Genomic DNA, 15,374 nt, shown 5'->3' with positions numbered 1-15,374 from the left:
CACCATCCCAAGCTCACTTGTTATAATAGTCATAAGGTTCCCCTCCCCTCATCTTTACTCACTATTTCTTTCCTTGAGCTGAATCCCCCAGAATTAGGAATGAAAGAGCATTTAAAAGGTTGTGTCCTGCTTTCCAGAACAAATCTGAAGGTTAACGGTTTTGCTACTGAACTTTGTAATGTATGTATAAATGTTGCATAGAGTACTATGGTTCTCATCTGAGAAACTTTCTTTATAAATAAGTCTCATTGTCTAGAAAAAGTGTCTGTTCTCCATTTTTGGTGTTCCATTGAGTCTTCAGTAGCTTCCAAACTGACTGACGTAACTCCCATTATGGAATCAGCTAAGACTATGGAAGTCATCTTTCTTAGTGCCTTAAGAGAGATTTTACTCAGGGTCTCAATATGAAAATGTTAAGTGCTGGAAAACATCTAAGTGGGTCATTCTATTTGTATCAAACATTTGACCACTTAATGCCTTCATTAGAAAAGGATGTGGGCAGTCAGAGTTGCTTTTAAAGAGGCTGGAAACTCTAGGTGGACTCTAAACAATCCCAATATTTAGCTTCCCCAGGTTTTTGTGACTCTCAGAACCTTTCTGGCTAGCTCTTTCATCCCTTGTTAGGCAGTGTTATTCAGGATATTGATGAACAGTTTTAATTTTTTAAATTAATAATTAAAAACAAAAATCTGTCAAAAGAAAAAAAAGGAAAGAGTGAGCTATGAAGTCAGTCCACCTGCCACTCACAAAGTAATAAATAGGTGGTGTGCATGTATATACTATTTTCTTTAGATCAACATTTTTTTGCTGCAGGCAGATAGAAAGCACTTATAGGACCCCTTTCATTGGCATGAAGCCAAACTTGTTCATTTTCTGCAGCTGGCATGAAAATAAACTCATTTTTTCAGAAGTGACCCCCATTATTTCAATTTTGTTAGCTCCCAACTAGTTGATGAGCTATAATACAAAGCAATGCAATTAATTTTTATATGGCATCTTTGTTAGATGGGTAATGGTGATCAGTGGTCGGGGAGGAGGAGTCAGTCATAAGCGAATGATGAAATCAAGATTTTCCGGAGAGTAAATGGGGAAAGGGAATGGCTTCTGCTAGAAGGTATGTACCGTGCAGTAGGCTACAGGAAAGAAAGAATGGCCCTAAACTGTGGAGAGTCATAGGCCAAAATTGGAAGAGCAAAGTGAGTAAGAAAAGGAAGAGGTGTCTATGAGGTAGTGTAGCTCAAGCCAGTGCAGAGTATGGAAAAGGGAGAGTTCTTTTGCATGAGATTCAGAAATGTGCAGAAGGTGGTGAAGGGGATGGGTGTGAAAGGGTGCCATTTCTGGAGTGAGAAGGTAAGAAACTTTACTGTAGTATGCTGAATCCCCTGAAGCTTAGCACAGGGATTGGGGAAGAAATGATTTAAGGAGACCATTAAAGAGGAATTTGTAGTAGTCAAGATGAGATGATTAAGGCCTGCATGCTCCTCTCCACTAATGCAAAGAGTAGAAGCTGGCAGAACTAGATTGTGGTTGTGGAAAATGGTTCCCTGGTTCAGTGGAAACCCATTTGCCTTAAGTCCATGGTTTGGGGTTACCCAGAGGGCATGTGCAGAAGGGTAGAGCCAGGGGCCGTAGTGATTTTTCGTTCCATATTCCCCATCTAATATCACAGTTCAAACACCTATCTGCATTGGAGTTAACCCTGCCTCAAACAGAACTAACTTCCACTCTGTACGCCTGTGCAGAAGGATTTGTGCAGGGGTGGAGAGAAGGTCTACTTCACTGTGATGACTTAGAGATCTATGAGTGCTAAGCACTTCTGAAACTCAGGCCATTTATTGAGTGCCTAATTTTAGGCGTCCAAGTTTGGAAATGTTGGCTTTATTATTTTTATTAAACACTGAAAATTAACTTAAAATCTGCAAAATTAGGGTTTTTTAAAATAGAAAATGATCTTTCTGCGTCTGCTGATACTTGTGAAGGTTGACAAATTGACAGACCTAGTAAATAACGTCCTTTTGTTATCTGCAGAACAGGTAGCAATACAAACTTCCCACACTGCCCCACAAATATATCTCCAACTTGATCCAGAGAGACCAGCTGTAGGAAGGAAGGTCGGTAGTTTGGTCGCTGGGCACATTCAAACAGTGGCCTCTCTGAGACTGGTGATTGTTAACAGATATGGTGGCGTGTGCTGTGTTTTGGACTCTTGTCCTCTAGATGCTAGTTCATACTTGCTTCACATACTATAGGCCACAAACCTACTGGCAGATGGTAGCGACTTTTAACTCACTATCAGTTTGGATGGGTTTGCACTGGCTTCCTAAAAGTGAAAGGCTCTCTATTCTGCTATCAGTTCCCCATGTACTGATGTATGTAACTTGCAGTGCTGCAGAAACAGAAATGATCGAAGCAAGGAGAATTCCAATAACACCCAAACTTATGAAGATGAACCATATAAGCATCAAGCAAGTGATCTCCACTCCCTCTTGGGTCCTTATCATAAAATAGGAACAAACACTGGTTTGAACTACAGACACAGACAAAAAGACTGACCGGTGATTGAAACAATCATTCAATCAATCATTCATTCTTCCCTGATATCATAGAGTGCAGTAGGGAATGACCCCCAATCAGAATGAAGAGAAGGAAAGGAGAGAAGAGAAGCAATAGTACTGAAAGCAACAACTATTAGTGTCAAGTATCAGAGGGGTAGCCGTGTTAGTCTGGATCTGTAAAAAGCAACAGAGAGTCCTGTGGTACCTTTAAGACTAACAGATGTATTGGAGCATAAGCTTTTTTGGGTGAATATCCACTTCGTCAGACACATGTAATGGAAATTTCCATTACATGCGTCTGACGTGAGTATTCACCCACAAAAGCTTATGCTCCAATACATCTGATAGTCTTAAAGGTACCACAAGACTCTCTATAACTATTAGTGTGAAGACCCATAACAGATGGAGAAGTGGACTGGGTGACTGGCCCCTTGATGTGATTCCTCTAGAAATTTTGGCCATGTCCTTCAATTTGAAGGGAGAAAGGCAGGGCCGGCTCCAGGCACCAGGCAACCAAGCTGGTGCTTGGGGCGGCACCTGGAGGGGGGCGGCGCGGCGCTCGGGCCGCCGGGGAGAGCGGGACCACAGCCGGGCTCGCCGCCCTCCCCCCCGGCGCTCTGGCCGCCCTCCCCCCCCCCCGCGCGCCCTCCCCCCGGCTGCCGGGGGGAGAGCCGAGCCCCAGCCGGGGCTCGCCGCCCTCTCGCCGCCCTGCCCCCGGCGCTCTGGCTGCCGGGGGGGGGGGGGAGAGCCAAGCCCCCGCCGGGGCTCGCCGCCCTCCTCCCAGGGCTCCGGCCGCCCTCCCCTCCGGCGCCCTGCCCCCGGCCGCCGGGGGGAGAGCGGAGCCCCCGCCGGGGCTCGCCACCCTCGCCCCGGGGCTCCGGCCGCCCTACCCCCCCGGGCTCCGCCCCCCCCCCCCCCGCGGGGGGGGGGGGGGGGGCGGCCGGAGGCTTTTTTGCCTGGGGCGGCAAAAAAGCCAGAGCCGGCCCTGGAGAAAGGAGAAGAACCCCACTCTAGCATGGTGTATAAACTCTTAAGAAAAAGATCACTCATTAGAGTCATTCCATTTTATACTAATATAGCATGATAGAGGTGTATGACACTTCACAAAGTTAGTAAAGACAGAGTTCCTGCCTCAGGGACTTACAATTTAAGGCCCTGGTCCTGCAAATATTTATTCAGAAGAGTAACTTCATGCATATGAGTAGTCCCAATGAAATCCTTCACAAGAGTGAAGTTAGCTGCATGCTTAAGTGTTTACAGGCCAGGATCTAAGTTAGATAAGCACAACACGAGGATATGACAACACAGGGATAAATATTGGAGAGGGAGAATGAGGATAAAGGCAGTATGAAATAGGGTTGCCAACCTCTAAGATTGTCCTGGAGTCTCCAGGAATTAAAGATTAATCTTTAATTAAAGATTGTCATGTGATGAAACCTCCAGGATTATGTCCAACCAAAACTGGCAACCCTAGTATGAAAATGTGTTCACTTAAGAGTTATGTATGCATCTTGAGAGCTACTCTGTATGTTATATAGGATAAATTAATATCTACTGATCCTTGTGACATCCTGATTGTCACAATCCTAAAAGAAGACCACATTTTAAAGAGCCAACACAGACAAAAACAGCCTAAATAATTTTTCTTAAACTGTACAAAATATTTCCACGATAGATTTTCTGTAACTTATATGGCAAATGTATAATGGCATTCATAGGGTGATGTAAAGGCTTATTGATACTTGTTTGTATATGTTACTTTGCTACTCATAAATAATGAATCCATCCCAAACTCAAGTGGAAAAGTTATGAGTGAGTCATGGAAGCACCCCAAAGTGTAAAACCTTTACATTACCAATGAGGTAGCTGGCCTAGCCTCCCATATTATTACAGTGAGTTTCATTTACTATGTTATTAGCACAAGGTTTGCCACCAGATTAAATCATTGATCCACCAAGTATCTAATCTTTTACCTGTGGGAATAGCTAATACCTGATATATCAGACGTTAAAACCAAACTTACCAAACAAAAATCCATAATGCATTTAGTAATGCTGTAGGTGGTGATTCTGTCCTGACCTCTCCTGGTCATCTTATCTTAGTATGGATAGCTACATAGTTTAGGCCTGATTTTGATCTCACATTGGTGTAAATCATGAGTAAATTCCATTCAAGTCCCTGGAATTACACTGGTGTAAAATTAGTGTGAGTGAGAACAAAATAAGAGGCTAGATAGATACAGATCTAGAACAAAAGTCTCAGCTGGTGTAGATAACTATTCATCAGAATCAAACCCCCAAGACAGGAAAGGAGGCAGAAAGTGATGAAAAGAGGGAGGCCAAAATTATGCAGGGCAGAAATGCACAAAAATCCCCTTCCCCTATCACTGATTACAAATTATTATACAAGCTGAGTCCCATATTGTATACTTCATTTACAATAATTGTACAACAGCTGTGTAATAGGTGTAGTTTAGGTATGAGTGTTGCTCAGAGTGTAGCTTAAATGTCCACAGTGAGATGTTAATATGAATATGAATAGTCCTGACTGCATGGTAATTGGTAGTATTACCAGAGTGAATGGGAAAGCTACATATGGATGAATGGGTGGGGCGAGGAAAGGGTGCAGCACAAGAGACTAATGGTAGATTTTATTTTCTTATATAGATGCCTTTTCCTTTAAATAATTAGCCAGCGGCAGTAAAAGCAAATGGAAAAGAGGAAAGAGGAAGACCAGTTTCACACAATGAAGCTATATACTCATTGTATTAAATCATTGCAATTTCCCTCTATCCACCGCTCCAGCTATCGATTCACCCCTATTATATTTATAACATGAACAATAAAAAGTTCCTATCAGAGTTAAAAATAAGGCTGAAGGAATATGGTAAAAATAAAGCACGATTATACAAAATGCTTTATCAGTCAGAGCTATCCAGATTTGTTCTTCTTTTGCATTTATGTTTCCAGTATGTGTGTTTGCAGTTAGGGTGTAACAAAATAGGAGGTGACAGCTCCCATGAGGAAATAATTTGTTAGGACTCCAGGGTCAGGACAATTGCATCTTAAACCTTCTCTGTTTTATTCTTCAGTTACAATGATATATGAAAATTTCTTTTCTGTCCCTTATTTATCTGACTTTTATATATGCACAATAATCTGTCCATTCTGTAAAATTGGATGTATAGTTATTAGAAAAAATATGGGATCTAGATTACTTGTGTGCTTTGTATAATCTGTAAGTGAAAAAGCATGAATCAAACTTTCGAGAAGCAAAATGACTTAAAAAGCATTGAGAATAAATTGTAGAATGTTGTACTCAAACAATTACATTGACATTTCATACAGACTAAGAGCCCGATCATGTAAATTCTTGCGCTTGTGAATAACTTTACTTCAGTGGAATTACTCAGATGAGTAAAGGTACTAACATCCATGAGTGTTTGTAAGGTCAGGCCCTAAGTCATGACATTTACCTGATGTTGCTTTACTTGTGCAGTTTACTGATCTGCACTAGAAAGTGGCAAAAGATAAAACTGACCACATACAACGTTTAAACAATTATATTTGGCGTGACCTGTTCATGCTCTCTGTATGTGTGTATATATATCTCCTCAATATGTTTCACTCTATATGCATCCGAAGAAGTGGGCTGTAGCCCACGAAAGCTTATGCTCTAATAAATTTGTTAGTCTCTAAGGTGCCACAAGTACTCCTGTTCTTTTTGCGGATACAGACTAACACGGCTGCTACTCTGAAACCTGTCTTATTTTATGTGTATCAAAATCTTTGTGTATCATGTCTTGTTTTACCAGAGATAATTTTCTATAGTACACACTTAATAATAAGCAGAATATACCAACATCATGTACCTATTTATAAATTCTAGGGAATAAATGCAGCAAAATCAATTACAGTTATTCATGTTCTTGAAAATGACAGTATATGACAAGTAAAAGGGGTCACTCCTCAGTCACTCTCCTTTTCTAAGACAATCTTTGTTTACCTAGTCCCCAAGTCTTAAGAGATTGTATGGTACATTTGCATAGGATAACTAATATATACCACACCATTTTCACGTCTGCAAGTACACGTGAGTAACCGTAATTACACGTGACACCAATTACTCTATTACTTTGTATTAAATTATAATGGAAAATTCCACTAGAGAATTGAAGCCTAATTGCATCTTAATTTGCATAATTTTGCATATTAATTACATCTCAGATGAATAATAAATTTCAGCAGATTTTTAATTTATGCATAGACACAAAAACAAGTGAAGAAATAATTTAGAAAAAAAATACCAGCAACTATTACTTAGGGCATTCAACTAATTTTGCTTAGTTTAGCAAAACAAAACTTGGTTTGTTTAATATAGCATCTTTAGGCTGATTGCTGTTTATTGCACAATATGTCAGTCTTAAAGCATAGAGAGAAGCCAAGCCTTTTCTTAATAATAATGAAAAAAGTGTTAATTCACAGCATTTTAAGTTTAGGGATTTTAAATTTTGAACAAAATGTTTCAAGGACAATACTATTTGGCTAATATGAGAATGTGTTTGAGAATTGTGGTAGATTTTTTTTTTTTTTTACTTACTAAGCATCTTATTTCAGTTGCAGTTTTAAAATATGAAGGAATAAAAACAATATTAAAGAAAAATCTTGATGAGGAGGTTCCTCTGTTAATCAAATGCAAAATGTTTTCTTATTTAGAGACAGGGGTTAAGCAACTGCAATTTTTGTGACTATTAATTTGAGACAAAGGGCACAATTAAGGCCAGGAAATGTGTGGGTTTTTAAAACAACATATATTTAAATAATTGTAGAGGCATTGTGTAGATTCTAGAACAGTCTTATTTGCTAGACAAATATCTACATAATCATGCCTGCAAAACACATGCAAACTATACCCTAATCCTGGAAAAAATATTACATTCAGTGGGACTACTCATTTGTCAAATTAAGCATATGAGTAAGTGTTTGCGGAGTCAGTGACTATATGCCCCATTTTTTGGCTATCCGTGTCCACGCCCACATTAGCTCCCCCCCCCCCCAAAAAAAAGAATAAATTGATTTTTAAAATTGTACCGTAGCAGTATAGGTGAAAAAGCCTATATATTTGGTTTACTTAATAAAACCATTTCAGTCAATGGATATTTCACATTGACAAAATTGCTCCCGTGAACTGAAGTCATAATTATCAGTCCACTTATTGTTCTTCAACCTAGTCTGTGAAACTTAAGTCCCATTCCATTGTTAATTCACCTAAAACCCTAATCTGGTATTATTCCTTTTATACCTGCTGCCACAGTCAATCTGAAACTGCCTGCACCAAGGATAATTCTATTGAACACTTGCCAAATTATACAAAAGGAGTGGATATCAACACTCTAATAAATCAGGAGAGTGTCAAGATCAATACATGTATTCTGCATCTCTATTGCTTAAAAGGGGGGGGGAGGGAGAGAGAGAGAGAGACTACAAGAAGCATATATTTACCAACTCATTTTATAGTTCTGTCAGTGAAACTGCTGGACAGAATCCAGAAGGAAGCTGTGTAATCTCCAAGAGGCCATTCTATATATCTTTTATCACATTAGTCTGGATTTTGCCAATTGTAATGGTCCAGGAGATTGTAAACAAGAACACTTCGTAGCATATGTTTCTGCTGCTCTTGTTACAGATCATCATTTTTACTTGCTAGGAAACAATTTGATCTGATGACTACTGGGCTGTTTTTATTTTACAGTAAAATGTTTTTAATTAATGTCTCTCTGGAAAGTTCTCCTTCTCTTTAGAAAGTACTAAACACAGTGAATGCTTTCTTTTATGATGTCCACTGCTATCGTGTCTGGTTCTGGTATCAGGCTTCTGTCACTTGGCTCCATCCATACATCACACTAAATCCCATTAGTAGCACCGTCTTTAGTACCCTTCTTGTTAAAAGTTGAAACAGTTTAGCTTTCAAAAATAGCATTCTAATGAGGATTGAGACTGTCCTTTTACTTTCTGAACATCCCATTTGGCAGAGTTCAGATAAGCAGGGGGAAATTGCATTGAATGAACTGAATTGTGGAACCAAATCCTCAACTGTTAAACAATGATTCCCTCTCATGGCCATTGCTAGCTACTGCAATTTGGGGAATTAATCCAACAGTTTTGAGATATTTTAAAAGAAAAATCGTTCATCATTCTTCATCCCAAGCAATATATAAATATATGCTGTGTAATTCCAACTGAAATTTTCCCAAATCCCTTTATTTAATCATACAGTTTTCAGAGCATTATGTGTTGATTAAAATACTCACCTTAACTTCAAGATGCATATTGCAACTGAAATTCCTAATATTTTATTAGTTTGAGGGATATGTTAAGATAAGTAAATTGGGCAAATAAGATTGACAAGATTCTCCTTTCCTTTGTAGCCTTACTCATTCCTGGCCTTAGGGTTCTAGTGATTGTGTTTGATACTGCAAGATGGAAAAGGCCAATTTAAATTTCTGGGATTTGAAGTGGAAATTAGGCTGCACCCACAGTCCTGATTTACAAAGGTAACATTCCTCCTTCTCCCCATGTCCTTCATCCACCATTGCTGGGAAGGGACATATACACTTTCACCCTGCTCCCAGGATCATCAAATGAGTGTTGTCTGGTCATTACCCTTATTGCCTTTGCTGGCCCTGCTGCTTTCTTCACCTCTCCTCAGTTCAGTAGAATAGCAGATCCTCATGCACATAGGGGAGCAGAGAATATCATGGTATATTTTCTACAGGTAGGACCACCTATTTGAACTACAAATCCCCAAATTATTTCACGAGTCTACATCAGCTGTTATCCTGAACTTTCTGCCATTTTGATTGGGAGATTGGATCAAAGCTGGATCTGTTAGAAGGATTTCAATCAAAATTCAGTCTTGAAATTTGATCTCTAGTGGAATCTGCTTGTGGAAGCAAATACTGCCAGGTTAGCCATTCTCTGCGCAAAAGACTTGGGACCCACTGATGTCCGCTGGTGTTTTTCCGGGGTATAGGTTTCAGGATTTGACCTTACATGAGAACATTTGGATGCCACCATTCTGCAATCTCCAAATTTTCCTAGATACAAAGTCACCTTCTAGGCATTTCAATAGGAAATATTCTTGAGTTCAGATTGGTAAAGGTTAGGATGGAATATTTAGGATCAGGTTTAATATTTTAAAATATTTTCAGCTGAGTTTAGGGGATTTGTATTGATATTTAATGAAGATTGATATTATCGGCAGTATAGAAATATTAATGAGTAATAAATATGTAAACTTTTAACAATTTCAATTAATTTAAATAAATGAAAACCTCCATATTTGTCAAGCAGTTTTCAAGCTGCTAAAAATCCAGTCCAATAACTACTGCTGGTCACAAAATGTGGAGGGAAAAGTCTATTAAAATTATTGCAGCATGTTTTTTTTTTAATTGTCTGACCATCTGGTCAAAAAATATACACAAAAATAGAACAAAGAGGAAAAAGTCTGTGAAAGATTTCATGAATTTTTTTAGGAATTTTTAATGAAAATTTTAAAATGATCCACCCTGATCTACCAATAAGATTATGGGTAAAATTTTCTTTAAAAAATTTTTTTAAGTGAAAATTTTTTGCATATGGAAAATGTGAAATTAACATTCCAAGACCCCAGTCCTGCAAATCACCTCACTACTGCTCTACACATGTGTGAGGTTGCGTGCAACAACTTACAGGCTCAGAGACCTAGAGAATATTTTCTACAGTTTGTCCATAGTACACAACAGCAGGTGTAAGTGCTTCTCAGACTGCCCTAGCAGTGTGCCTTATCCTTGTTCTGGGTACCACAACGAGGGGCGAGACAGCAGTTAATTCTTGGTCCCTGTGCAAAGAGTGACATTATAGGTATCGATTCCTATCAATACTGAGGGTGCTTTTGTGATGAAGATGCCTAGCTACCCAGAAATGGGCTGGACTGCCAACTCGTTTCACATAAGAAAATCATGCTTAGTAGTGGATTATAATTTCCCTCTCTTTATATTGTAGTTCATTGACTCTATTTCATTGTAATTATATCACAAACTATACAAAACAGTCAGTCTCCTATATTGCAGTAATGATTTTTTTTTACCATATTTAAACCCTACTGAGACCATCATGTCTATTGCCTCCTAGCGACATAGCATGAAAAAGCCCCAAGATTAATCAAAAACTTGGGTCAGTTATGCTTCAGTTGGGACATGATTTTTCTGCCATAAATTTACTTCAATTAGACTTTTAGTTGGGGATTTGTCTGTTTTGTTTAAGTTTTAAGCTGTTACTTTGCTCTTCTCCTCAATGCCATTAGACTCCAGAAACAGAGTTAGTCAGTGAGATTTGCTATGCATGTCATAACTTCCCTTGAAAGGTAGTATTTAAATGTATTATTTAAAGCACTATATAGTGTTTACAACATAGTGTTTCATAAATGCTAGAGAACCACAGTGTGAGGTAAAGAGACAAGGAGTTAGATGCCCTAGAAAAGAGTAAACAATAGAGTAACTACAGGTTTGGGAAATGAAAGCCCTGACCTGACATTCAAAAGATGCTACTTGGCAGTCTGAAAAAGAGGAGTTAGAGTTTCTTATGTGGTGCTTGTAGAGTTTAGCTGTGCTGTAGTCTTTTTCTGACTTATGTAAAACCATTTTTGCTTCCCTTGTTTTAACCATTGCACAAGAACTCTTGGAAATAAAAATGGGCAGAAGAAGAAGAGCTGTTGACTAAAAATGTATTTGTTTGTTTTTTCTTACCAGGCCAACTGACCTTTTTCTCCAGGTTGCAGATTTGGAGAACCTAATCTTAGACTTGAGACAATTAGTAAAGTCACCATATATTTTTCCTTTACTCTGTTTCACTTATTTTGACATTACAACCCTTACCAAGCCAAAGCAGAGAGAGAGGCACATAACATTTAGTTCTGCCACATTTTTTTTATAAAATGGAAAGGACATACAATATATCAGTAGGATCACGTGCATCTCTCTTAGCTGGGTGGATGTTTCTGTATATCTCCAGAGACCCTATAGGGTTAAGTTAACATAGTGGGACAAATTGGTCCACTGCTCTTATTTAAAGCAGCCCATGATTACTAATTCATGAGTGTGCTATTTTCCATGCCTGTTTCTGCTTTCAAATCTCTGCTTTGGATTGGCAAGATTTGCTGAGTAAATCAACTGAACTGAAATGAATAGGTATTCTCATTTTTCTTCTACTTTCTGTTTAATATATAGCAACCCTGAATATCAATCAAGAAGGTAAAGTATTGGGGGGAAACCCTGGCCTTCATGAGACCAGCAAAGAAGCATTAGCCATAGAGAAGTGAGAAAACCACAAGCTGATTTCATAACTGGCAAAAATATTGTCTGGGATACTAAGCTGCTTACTAGACTCTTTGTCTCCCATCTTGTAGATAAAGAGAGTTTAAAATCTGTGCTAAATTTTCAAAAACACCTTTAAAAGATTCCATTACTTAAAGTGATTTGGATAATTGTGTTCAATGTTAGCCATTATTTAAAAATATAATTAGTTGCTGAACTCAGAGAAGGAGGGAAATTTCTGCAGGTGTTTCTCATTATTTGCTATGCATACAAAATATCTGCATAAATTACCATTATTATTCCAATGTATACTAAGAGACAATAAAGCATTAGCAAGCAAAGAAAAATGTTGTTGACCCACAATCTGTGATAGCAGCATGGATGTACAGTAATAGAGTTTTGGCCTTCAGTGCTTTTGATGCACATGTGCAACTGCATTCAAGATTAAAATTATAGTTTTGCACCTGTAACAATATTAAGCATGTAACAAAAGGTGCATCTGAAAGATACTGAAAATGCAGAAGACAATGTGAGAAAGATATCAGTATTTGCCTGAAAATGTTTTATGAGCCTGTATGCATAAATAGTAATGGTAGGCAGAATGTTCCTTTTTCGTGTGGTGTTTTATCCAAAGTAAGCTTCCCCCTCCTTCCCGCCCCCCCCCCCGGCCTTTTACCGTAATGGAAATTTCCAAGTTTCTCCCTTTTAATATCCCTCTGATGTAAGGGAAAGGTCTAGGCACTACTTACGAGCATCAGACTCAGAGCCTGGAGTTCCTGAGGTCTGTTCTGGTTTGGAGAATGAATTGCTCTGGGGCCTTGGGCAATTGTCTATTTCTAAGTCTGTAAATGGGAATAATAGTAATAATCAGAAGTGAGCAAACAGAGGTAAACTCCAATTATCTATATGTTTTTCAGACATTCAGATAATCCATTTCAGATAAATGAATTTTGGTTCCACCATGAATCTCAAATATGAGGTTCAGAAACTATTTTCAGACAACCTGAAATTTTCATGAAAATTCAACCAAATAAAAAACTCTGAGGTTGTTCATTGCATTTTAAATTTCTTTTCCCATAAACACTCATACAAATGATAATTTGTTTGCTTGAATATTTGTGGAAAGAAAACTCATAAGAATTCAGCGTATATATTGTGTAATGAGAAATATGTGCATTTCTAGTATGAATCTCTTTGATTTCCCTCTTCCTGTTTGCAAAAGTTTATCCAGTCAGAGGGGTGAAACAATAGCATGTGACTAATGTACTGAATAATGAAAAATAAATAGTCAAAGAACAGTTGAACACTAGGCCAGGTGGAAATATGTCTGTGTAGGGTGTTCGCACAATTTTAACTAATGGACAAATTATTAAATATCCAAGTTTTTGTGATTAATTTGTGAACAGAAAAGGGGCAGCATTTTGCAAATTTATTTGTAAATACATGATTTATTTATACAAGCATCTCACCCCTCTCTATTCATATTTACTTGCTTACCAACTTCACAGGGTGAGGATTAATAAATGTTTGTAAATCAGTTCAAAGTTGCCAAATATTGAATTAAAAAAGACAAAAGTAGTTGTGTTTATATAAGGGCCAAGAATCAAGACTTTAAAAATTGGAGACTAAGGCTAGGTTCCTAAATCCATATGTAGATACCTAAATAATAATAGTTATCATCATCATCATCATCATCATCTCTTTTCATCTTTAGACCTGAATGTGCTTCACAAGGGAGGTCAGTATCATTATTCCCATTTTACTGATGGGGAAACTGAGGCATAGGGCAAAGAAGTGACTTGCCAAAAGTCAGCCATCAGCCCAGTGGTGAGCTGGGAATTGAACCCAGGTGTCCTCAATCCCAGTCCACTGCTCCATGCACTAGGTTATACTGCCTCCGTGGGTGCTTGGTGTTGTGGTCCGTTGTGGCCACCGAGGGGGCAGACCTCCTCACAGAGCCCCTGCTACACAACTCCCATCTTCATGTGCAGGTGGCGGAGTCCCCCTCAGTGCGCCGGAGGCTGGTTCTGGTAGAAAGCACCAGAATCGGACACCTCCTGCACTATGACGGGGGTACAGGGTGGATCCCCAATCGCTCAGCCGGCCCATGGGGCTCTCCACCCTTCAGACCCCCCTGCACGTACTCCAGGAGGTGGGGGCAGCCTTGTTGCCCACCTCTCGGATTTTCCTTGAGCGGGTCCTGTGAGAGGGGTGCTCCTCACCCACCCCTCACCCCAGGCCCCCTCCCTTCCACAACCTGAGCCGGTTGTGTGCCCTGCAGCCGGTTTGCTTCCGAACTGCATCAAGGGAACAACTGTACATGTTCATGCTCCACATATTTTATTTCTTCACCCTCGTGTCCTGCCCTGATACCAGGTGGCAGGACTATCTACCACCAGTAGAGGATGAGGCACCCTGGTGGGCCTGCCTCTATTCCACCCTGGTCCCATGGCCCGCCAGGGATATTGGTTGGCAGCTCCTTCATGGAGCCATGAGCACGGGCGTGTACCTGGCATGGTTCACCCCCATTCCTGACACCTGCCCCTTTTGCGGCGTGAGAGAGACGCTGGTGCACGCCTATCTCGAATGCGCCAGGTTGCAGCCCCTATTCCGGCTCCTCCTATTGAGGGTCTGGCTGCACTTTTCCCCACACCTGTTTATATGCTCACACCCCGTCCGTGGCCTCACGAAGTCATGAGACCTCCTCATTAACCTCCTACTGGCACTGGCCAAAGTATCCATCTACAACACCAGGAGAAGAATGCTGGACGAGTGGGTGCTCTGTGACAGTGGGGCCTATTTCCGTTCCTCCCATGTCTCACGCATCCGGGCAGAGTTCCTCTGGGCGGTGTCCACTAGCTCCCTAGACAGCTTTGAGGAGCAGTGGGTGCTGTCCGGGGTTCTCTGCTCGGTGTCACCCTCCGGATCCCTAGCTTTGAACCTGTGACCTCCACTCCCGTCCCTGTTATTTCTTAGTTGTCCATTGTGTTTAGTTGGATCCCAGGTCCAGTGGTCCCTTCTGCAAGGCTGTGGGAGAGGCCTTTAGCCAGGGGCGGGCTTGTGCTTGCCTCCTGGACATTCAATAAGGCCCTGGACATTCACTCCTGGACATTCAATAAGGCCCTGGGTGCTTGGCACTTCTGAAATCAAATCACTTATTTAGGCACCTATAAAGATGAAGACACCCCTAACTTTTGTCCTACATTTTTGAAAATCCTTGCCAAGATTTAAAAAAAACAACCCCCCGCTATACTTAGATTAAGTGGACTGTTTTTTTAAAGTGTTAAGCATCCAACAGCCTTCATTAACGTAGGCAGGAGGGTACATGTTAGGAGAAAGGACTGAGCAAATCTACACCTAGATTATCCGTTTCAAGTTTGTTCATCTTAAGAGATTTACAATAATGTTGTGCTTGGCATTCAAACAATACCATACACTTGATGTTTGTATATTGGGCCAAATCATAG

Source organism: Emys orbicularis, chromosome 2, assembly GCF_028017835.1.
Source record: "Emys orbicularis isolate rEmyOrb1 chromosome 2, rEmyOrb1.hap1, whole genome shotgun sequence".
Taxonomy (NCBI): Eukaryota; Metazoa; Chordata; order Testudines; family Emydidae; genus Emys; species Emys orbicularis.
The sequence above is the reverse complement of the archived record's forward strand: the minus strand, read 5'-3'. Positions refer to the sequence as shown.